Below are 9,618 nucleotides of genomic sequence, written 5' to 3'. Positions count from 1 at the left end.
AAGTAGGATGCATAAGATACGTTGAAGAAGGGTGTTCCGACGCACAACAGACGTCGGGAAACAAAGGTCGGAAGAGGCATTACCGACGCCGCTCGTTGCATCAGTATAAGGTCCGGTGGGAATGCCTCAACCAACGTTACTATGACCGACGCATGTGACGACGTCAGGAATGCCTCTCCCGACTCGATTCTTCTGATGTCATGAAATATGTTGGCATATCCTTTCCCGACGTATTTTTATTGTCGTCGACGTTTTCATGCGTCGGGAGTACTCCCGTCTCTTGTAGTGTAATCACCATTCTATTATCTCTTAGTGGGCTTGGTGTCATCACCATAAGCTTCCACATAGCCCACTAAGAGTTAGTAGAATTATCCAACAAAATGTTAGATTTTCCCATTAACTTTGGTCAAGGGGCAAAATGGTCATTTAACCATTCTAGTCAAAGCCAAACTTTGACTTTTTCAAGTCAAAAGTCAACATTTTGACTTTTAACCATTTTGTTCGTCTTGACTAATTCTGACCTCATGAGCATGAATCCGCATTCATTTCTTCTAAAATTCAAATCACATCTGAATATAAAGCCGATTAAAGTTTGACTTTTCAAAGTCAAAAGTCAACATTTTGACTTTTCACAACTTTTACCATTTCCATCAATTTCGAGCTTCTGAATATGAATTCATATTCATATTTTTAACATTTAAATCACATTTAAACATAAAGCCCCTATAACCGATGGCTATATCACATATATTCGTCAGTTTCTCTCTCTACCTAATTCGAACAATTCGATTTATTCCAACATCTTGTTCTAAGTTAATTCCATATGAGCTAGCAGAAAAACCTAATGGACCTATAGATCGTGAGCTCCAATGATCTGAGATTAATTGGCTAAATCCTTTTAGACCGAACTAATTAACATTCGTTAACTAACGAGTCATTCCACTAAAATCTCGTAGTTGCATTTCCCTCACTATAGATATATTTGTGTCCATTTGACATAACCATGATCAGTAAGTTAATCCTTCACAGGTTATTCGTAACCTCGACTAGGTCAAAATACCGTTTTACCCCCGAGACTACATGTTCTTCCTTAAGTCCCACTGATCCACTATTGAACATTTTGTTTAAGGTCCAACCTATAAACCAAGTCCCTCTTGGGCCAATGAGAGGGCGGGATCCCTTGTTCAAGACTTGGATTCAGTCCTTAAGGGAACAATCTATCTACTAACTCTAAAGCAGGTAGGAGAGAAATCCATCTTGCACCCTATGTCCCTAGCCATTTACCCAGTCTTACCCTTGAAATAGGAGGCTTATTGGGCCAACGCCATTGATTTGCCCTCACTTATGCAGATGTAAGGATAATACCGATTGAACAGAAGTTCATAGTTAGCTCAAGATTAAGATTAAGTTACCTAGGTCAATCATAAACGAAATAGTCAATTTATATAGTCAACGGTGTTATAACTTAAAAGTGACTATTTCATTGTTCCAGTCTTATACAAACTCTTTACATAGGACGCCCCCACTCTCATGTCGCTACATGAGCGATTCAGGATCATCGCGTTTTTATTAACTACAGGGCAGGCCGCATCCATAGTGTTCCCAGAAAAAGGCATCCAACCTTATCTATACACTATAAATCGTTTGGGCTATAAACTCGAACTTGATCCATATTTATGTCTCTACATAAAGTTCAACTCTACACTAGATAACCTTGGGATCATAGTTGATTGATTCAAGATTATAGTATTCTATTTTCACTAATAAGTCATCAATTACCACTTTATTGCGTAAAATATAATTTTAACAACAAACTACGAGTTTCAGGACATAAATTCCAACAAACTCCCACTTGGACTAAAACTCCTAGTGAGAGAAAATAATGTTGAATTTAATCGTGAGAGAATTACTTATATGAGTGCAACAAACTAGGGCATACGCTCAAACATTCTCTCATTAGTCCTAGTGCACAAACTTTGTAGACCTAAACTATTTAGGTGACCTTCAAACAATTTAGCCGTGACGGACTTTGTAAACCAAACATGCATGAATTACTCAACAAGTATCGAGGTTACTACAACGTCACTACGGTGCATAAATACCCAAATATAGTAGTACACTTTAACTTTATGCTTCTTCACACTACTTCTCCTCCATTTGGAGTGAGTACTTATTTCCATGCAGACTTTCTAACATTTTTAGCCATGCAGACTTTCTAACATTTTTAGAAATCAGAATTAGTATACTATTAATAAAATTAAAGAGCAATTGAGGATGAAATTTTGAAGTCAAACGAAAACTTCGTGACTTGAGCTTGTGATACTAGACTATTCACGCATGCAAGTACGACTATGTATTGTACTGGAAAATGTTTGTCGATTTGCAACATTGTCCTACATGTGGCGAGGCTCGGTATAAGGTTAATCATAACAGAGGAAAAAAATTATGCATAAGGTATTGTGCCGCATGTTGTTCGGTTTAGCCAGGCGATTGGCATGTGTGTAAGGAAGACATTTCCAGTCTGCTACGTTAGGTGGGTGGACGTAGGAAGAGAATACATTGAGGTCGTCAAGGGCAACCTACAGGTATGTCCAATACACAATGTTGTTTTCATTTGAAACATATTTACATTAACCAAGCTAATGTGTTATTTTCTGTACTGTGTAGCATTTTTTCATGCTTGATTTCAATGATCAAGCAATGAATAGGTTCGTTGAGCATCAAATGCTTAGCACTTTTAAAGAGTTCAGAGGCAACTATCACAGGCACTTCAAAAAGTATATCGATCCTAAGGAGGCACATGCCAACCCATCGTACATATTGGTGGGACGTATAGAGGATTGACACTTCCTCTGCGATCATTACATGAGTCGTGCATTCCAGGTGAGCAACAATGATATATTTTGTAATGGTTATTTCAATTCAACTTTTAATATGTATAAGAAATAAAAAATATAATTGTTTTCATGTAGGAGCAATCACAGACCAACAAAGCTACTAAACAGAAGCAATCTTACAATCATAGCAGCGGGTCGAAGTCGTTTCTACAACGACAGCACGAGCTTGCTAAGCAACGAGGTGAGTCGGTCGATCGTGTGGAGTTATTCTGGCAAACACACGTTCGAGCCAGTACTTTTGTATCACAGAGGATGCGCATGTAAGTTATTCAAGCAATACTTCTATCCTTATTTGTCCTCTTTATTTGTGGCTTACTAACTTAATTTCTAAATTTTTTGCAGAATCAAAGGCTGGAACTTTAATCCAAGCCTACCCCAGATGGTTCTCACTCACTCTCTGGAGACGAGATATGTGAGACTATGTTGGATAGATGATTGGGCTACTCAAAAGGCCTTGGTTGGAGACCCAAGCCCAAGTCCAGCAAGACGCCTAGTGCGAGCAGTGCCTGGACCTCGTGTTCGCAATCTACGGTAGAGCTCCAATTACAGGTCAAGCTTGATGAAGCTAAACGAGTGATTGAAGAACAAAGAAAGACATAAGAGATGTTAGCTTCACAACTAGAACAAATGCAGAAGCTCATAGAAGACATGGGTCAGACACAATAATGACCACCATGATCCCTAGCTTTGCGATACATATATATGTTTCCATTATTCTTAGTTCTTAAAATTACATTATTCAGTGATGATACGCATATATACTAAACTTATTCACTTTTGTATCATTGTAGGTCCCACGGTGTAGAATGGCGTACAAGGCTCGTTAAGAGACGTACGTAGTTTTTATGGATTTCTATGTTTTTTCTAACATTTACTATTTTTTTATGGATTTGTATTATGAACCTTATGAAATTGTAAACATATTGAAATTGTTGTTGAATTTTATATTTATATCAGTTTTTACTAATTTATTGTTTATTTTCTGTAATTTAATATTGCATAAATCATACTAGAATCGAAAACGAATACTACAATTGGATATAAAACATTTGGCAAAAATAAATAAATAAAATATATTTAAAATATTTCCCGACACACCTCATACGTCAGGAATAGGGACTCTATCTCGATGCATTTCAGAAAGCGTCTGGAACATGGTTCCCTATGTCGTGTCGGGGATGGTTATTTTCGACGCACGGCCGAAGTCGGAGATGGCTTGTTTCTGACGCACGGATAACGTGGGAAATGCGGACGTCGGGAGATATGTACTCCCGATGCCATGTTGTAACGCGTTGGGAATATGTCTCCCGACACAGTTCTTTCGGCTCTCTTTCCGACGACTCTTTCGACGTCGGAAACTCATTTCCCAACGTATTTTAAACGTTTTTCAACGTTTCTATGCATTGAAAGTAGCCTTATTTCTTGTAGTGCTAGCACATATAGATGTCAGTTGAGCTAACATCTTGTTGATATCAAAAATGTTTATTTTGTTGGACAAAAGATAGAAACATACAGAAATTATATATTCACAAAGTTGGAATTAAGATTAATTCTAACTATCCCACCGTACAATTCTATTGACAGTTGAGCAATTATGTGATCTATATTTATGTACTAAAGAATTTGAATGTTTTATTTTTAATTTGAATTTTTGTGATCTATACTGGCTTGTCTCCAACGCACGGATAACATCGGAAATACGGACGTCGGGAACATGTACTGCCAACTAAGGGTGTAAGAATAATCAGAATAACCCAAGAACTTGGACTACCCAACCCATATTATATGGTTGGGTTGGGTTAGTTTAAAATGTGGGTTGGGTTGGTTTGAAAATTTTGATTTTTTTCAGATTAGGTTGGGTCTCGTGTTGGGGGTTGAAAAATTCAGGTTAACCCAACTCAACCCGAATTAATAATATTTATATTATATTATAGATATTTTATTGTTTATTTAATATTTATGAATAATGTTTGGAATGTTGAACTTTTATGGATGTTTGAAACTTTGAATTTATAGATGTTTGAATTTTTTGATGTGAGTATTTATCAACGTACAACAATTTTAAACCGTATAAACATTAGGAATGAAAAAAGAGTAAATAATACAACCCGACACCCAACCCAATCCAATCCATATTTTAAGAGTTGGCTTGGGAGTATAATTCGAGTTCTTCGGGTTGTCAACCTAACCAACCCGAAAATATGGGTTAGGTTGGAAATGTCCCTTAACCCAACCCATTTACACCCCTACTCTCGACGCCATGTCGGTAACGCATCGGAAATATGTCTCTCGATGCAATTCTTCCGACTCTCTTTTTGGTGTCTCTTTCGATGTTGAGAACTCATTTCTTGACGTATTTTAAAGGTTTTTCGACGTTTTTATGCGTCGAAAGTAGCCCCACTTCTTGTAGTGCTAGCATATATAGATGTCAGTTGAGCTAACTTCTTGTTGATATCAAAAGTGTTTATTGTTGGACAAAAGAAAGAAACATACAGAAATTATATATTCGCAAAGTTGGAATTAAGATTAATTCTAACTATCCCACCGTACAATTCCATTAACAGTTGAGCAATTGTGTGATCTATATTTATGTACTAAAGAATTTGAATGTTTTATTATTAAAGGTTAATTTTCTTAAATGTAATGAGACACCAAACTTTTTACGACATGTGTAACAAAGTCCATAAAGTTAACCTTTTTTAAAATATTTTAAGTTTTCCCTTTCGTCTTTCTTCTCCTCCTCGCGGCGATTTCTTTCATCGCCTTTTTTCTTTTCCTCTTTTTTTTTTTTGCTGCGATTTCTTTCCATCGTCTTTCTTCTTTTTCAATTCTTTTTTTACGTCGTTTAATCTTTCCATCGTCTTTCTTCTTTTTCTTTTCTTTTTTTTCCGCTGCGATTTATTTTCATTGTCTTACTTCTTTTTCTTTTCCTTTTTTTCCGCTACAATTTCTTTCCATTCTCTTTTTTCTTTTCTTCTTCTTTTTTTACGTCATTTAAATTTGGATAACCAAATCTAAACAATCATGTACAAAAAAATAGCAAAATCTAAAAGATCATGTATAAAAAATCTTGGAAAAAATTATTTAGATTGGAGTAGCCAAATGTAAACGGTAGTGTAAAAAAAATAAATCACTATGTAGACAAATTTAAACGATTATGTACCAAAAGAATTAAAAAAATCATTTAACCAAATCTAAACGATCATGTATTAAAGAATTTTGGAAAAAATAAACGATCGTGTACGAAAAGAATTAAAAAAAAAGTTTAGTCAAATCTAAACGACCCGTGTATTATTAACGGTGTGGTTGACAAGGTACCTTTGGTATTTTTCACAATGAACTTGTAGACTTTTTCCGTTTTGAAATTATTTTATATGACGTAAATATTTTGAAGATTTATCATATTTTTAAAAAGAATTTATTTTTAAATGTTTTAATATTTTTTGTATGTAAGTGGTAAAAAAAAAAGCATAAAACTAGGAAACGTTCCAAACGTATCCAAATATTATCGGTAATAAAATATTTTAAAAGTTACAATTTCCCATAAACGTTTTGAAATTTGGTTGAAACTAAATTCTCTGTGGCTTTTTGTGAAGAACACACTTGTAAACGCTGCTTAGGGTTTGGTCGTGTGTTCACACAATACTTTAGAATTGGTTCAGCCCATGGAATACGAAAACAAGAATCAATCACCAACTCTTTAATAACAATATAATATATATTCTTGCTTTTAATTAGTGACATTGCTACTTTTATAAAAAAAAAAAAAAAAAAAAAAAAAAAATTAAGAAAATGAATATAGATTAAAATAAAAATTATGTTACTATTAGTTATAATTCACTTTCGTATTCCCACTGCATAATTCCACGGAACCACACACGAAGCTTCTGGATTCTCTCTAATGGGAGAGTTTTTCGTTTTCAAACTTACAGCTTGTATAATAATAATTGATTTGACGCTAATTAATAACTTGCTTATTTAATATCTATAACACAAAAATAATAATTTCAAGTACCATATACTTTTATATACATATATATAACCTAATTTAATGATTGATTTGACGATTAATATTACTAAATTGGGTATAATATGAACCTTTTATTATAAATAAGGTTGTCGGATCCCACTCAACAAGTAATACCTCGAATTTATACGTGCGAAAAGAAGTGAAAAAGAGTTTTTTTTTCTTTTCTTTTCTTTTCTTTTGTCTCGTTATTAAATTTTAATTTTCAACCTAAAATTGTTCTTATTAGATTATAATGTGAATTGAAAAGCAGATATAAGTATGATCATTCTTCTTTTTTTTTTTTTTTTTTTTTTTTTTTTTTTTTGAGAACTCATGAAATATTAGAAAAAAATTACTTAGAAATTATATTAAATACTATTAATTTATAAATACACCAATCAATACGAAGGAGAAAATATCGGCATCAAATGTGGATGATAAGTAACCATTTTATTTATTTATTTTTTGTATGGGCTAGTTTTTTAACGTTCGGAATCGTTTGGGGAAGGATTGAGTTATAGAGGGTTAATATTATGATAAAACTAATGTTATGATAAAACTAATATAATGATAATATATGTTTAGGGAAGTATTATATAGGTATTATACTTTCAAAATATTTATTTTAGTCATTCTACGACAATTATTAGATAAAAAATTCATGAACCTACCATCTCTATAACAAAAGACTTGTTATGTTAATTTAACGAAGCTTAATTTAATAACAAAAATAACATTATGAAAGTGAGAAAATATAGACAAACTACCTTTAAATAATAGGTTTATTGAAATTATAGCCTCACTAATTTTTAATTTAATCAAATAGTCCTTATAGTTAGCTAATTGTTGTAATTAATTTATGATAGTTTCTTAAAAGTTTACCCCTTGTTTATTGAATTGGCATTCCTTAGATACTTAAGCTAGATATTTAAGCTAATTAACAAAATATAGTAAGGTTGAGATTGATATCAAAATTTTAATTTCACAAATATATTTAATATGAATTCTAATATATAATTGATTAAAGGTAATTAAATTAAAATTTTAATTATGTAATCACAATAAATTACCTGATTCCAGAGTAAAGGAATAAATTAAAATTTAAAAAACAATGTGTGTTTTTAAAATAAAAAGATTAAAATTAACAAAAACTCATAAGTATAGAATTATAAAGGAGAAAAAATGGATTAAACAGTATTTAAACTTAAATTTAGGGTAAGAAGTTGAGGAAGGGTTGATGGGGGAGGTTAGGGGGTAAAACTAGACTTATGATAATCATTCTCCAAAATGAGGGTTGAGTTTCCTTTATAACTCTTTCCCAAACATGGACTCGAATATTATTTATTAAAACAAAAGTTACGTAGACGTTTTAATAAAATAAAAGAAAGTTAAAAAAATAATAAAATATTTAAATTCCTCCGATTAATAAATTAGGAAATGGTCATAAATAACAAAATATCAAAACTATTTACAAAATATAGCAAAAAAAAAAAAAAAGCTACGGAAAGTTGGATAAATTTTACTATATTTTGTAAATAATTTCAATATTTTGCTATTTTTAAAAATGTCCATAATAAATTTCTATTAATACATGTGTCAATGTGTCAGTTAATCTAAGCTCATATTAACTTTTAAATAATCAATTTTATTTATTTATTTTTTTAAGATCTAAACGAATTTGTTACAGAGAAATAACTGTTCAAAGACCTATTTAAATAAATATAAATAATTGATAATTTTTTATAGATAAAAAAATTAAAACTATTAATAAAAATAGACAAAAATGACTTAAATTGACTTAAAAGAATATCTATAGATATTGATATATTTTTGTAAATAATTTTAATATTTTACTATTTTCTAAAATTTTGTTGTGAACTAGACTTTGTAATTGTTGAGTCTATTTACGTTAAAAAAATAAATGTCAATTTATATCTGATTTCTTTTTAGGTTAATCAACAGTTTGATTCCCTAATTTATCAATGTAAGAAATTTTAATAATTATTATAGTATTTTTATAATAAAAAGTAAATTCTGTACCATTAGTAAGATATATGGATTAAAATATTTTTTTTATTAAAATTGAATTCTTACAAATTAAAAAGTATACATAACCAAAGTTTTGAATAGTAAACTTTTGTTATACAAAAATTTTTAACGTCCGGATGTGGTTTTTCTAACCAATATTATTAACATTTTTCCGGCGGCATTTACCTTGTAAACTTTTTATTTACCAAACAAAACATTATCTTTGATATGTACTAATTAAAAGAGATTGGACAGAAATAATTTTTACCTATCTCTTTGATCGTTATATTATCATTTTTCGTTAAATAGTATTTGGAAGACAAAAGAGATAAGTTTTAGAATAGAATTGAGGTTGATGGGGCACTATATTTGAAAGATAAAATGCAATTGATGTGTTAGGAACTTAAAAAAGAAATGTATGAGATGGAAGAGGTAGAGGAAAAAGTGAATGAAAATAGTAAAAGAAGGAATAAGATTATAGAATAAAAAGAAATGGAATAATAGTAAAGTAAAAGATTATGGGGTGCAATAGTTTTCGTAAAAGGGGGGGTAGGGGAAGGAAGTGGGGAGTTTATTAGTGGGTCGTACACTTGAGACCTCGAAAGTGTACTCTCGATCAAATCCCCTGCCAGCTGTCCATGTCCTAATCAAAAGGATATTCCATTTCTTTACTCTTTTTATTAT

This window comes from Cucumis melo, chromosome 7 (assembly GCF_025177605.1).
Source record: "Cucumis melo cultivar AY chromosome 7, USDA_Cmelo_AY_1.0, whole genome shotgun sequence".
Taxonomy (NCBI): Eukaryota; Viridiplantae; Streptophyta; class Magnoliopsida; order Cucurbitales; family Cucurbitaceae; genus Cucumis; species Cucumis melo.
This window is presented reverse-complemented; position numbering follows the sequence as displayed.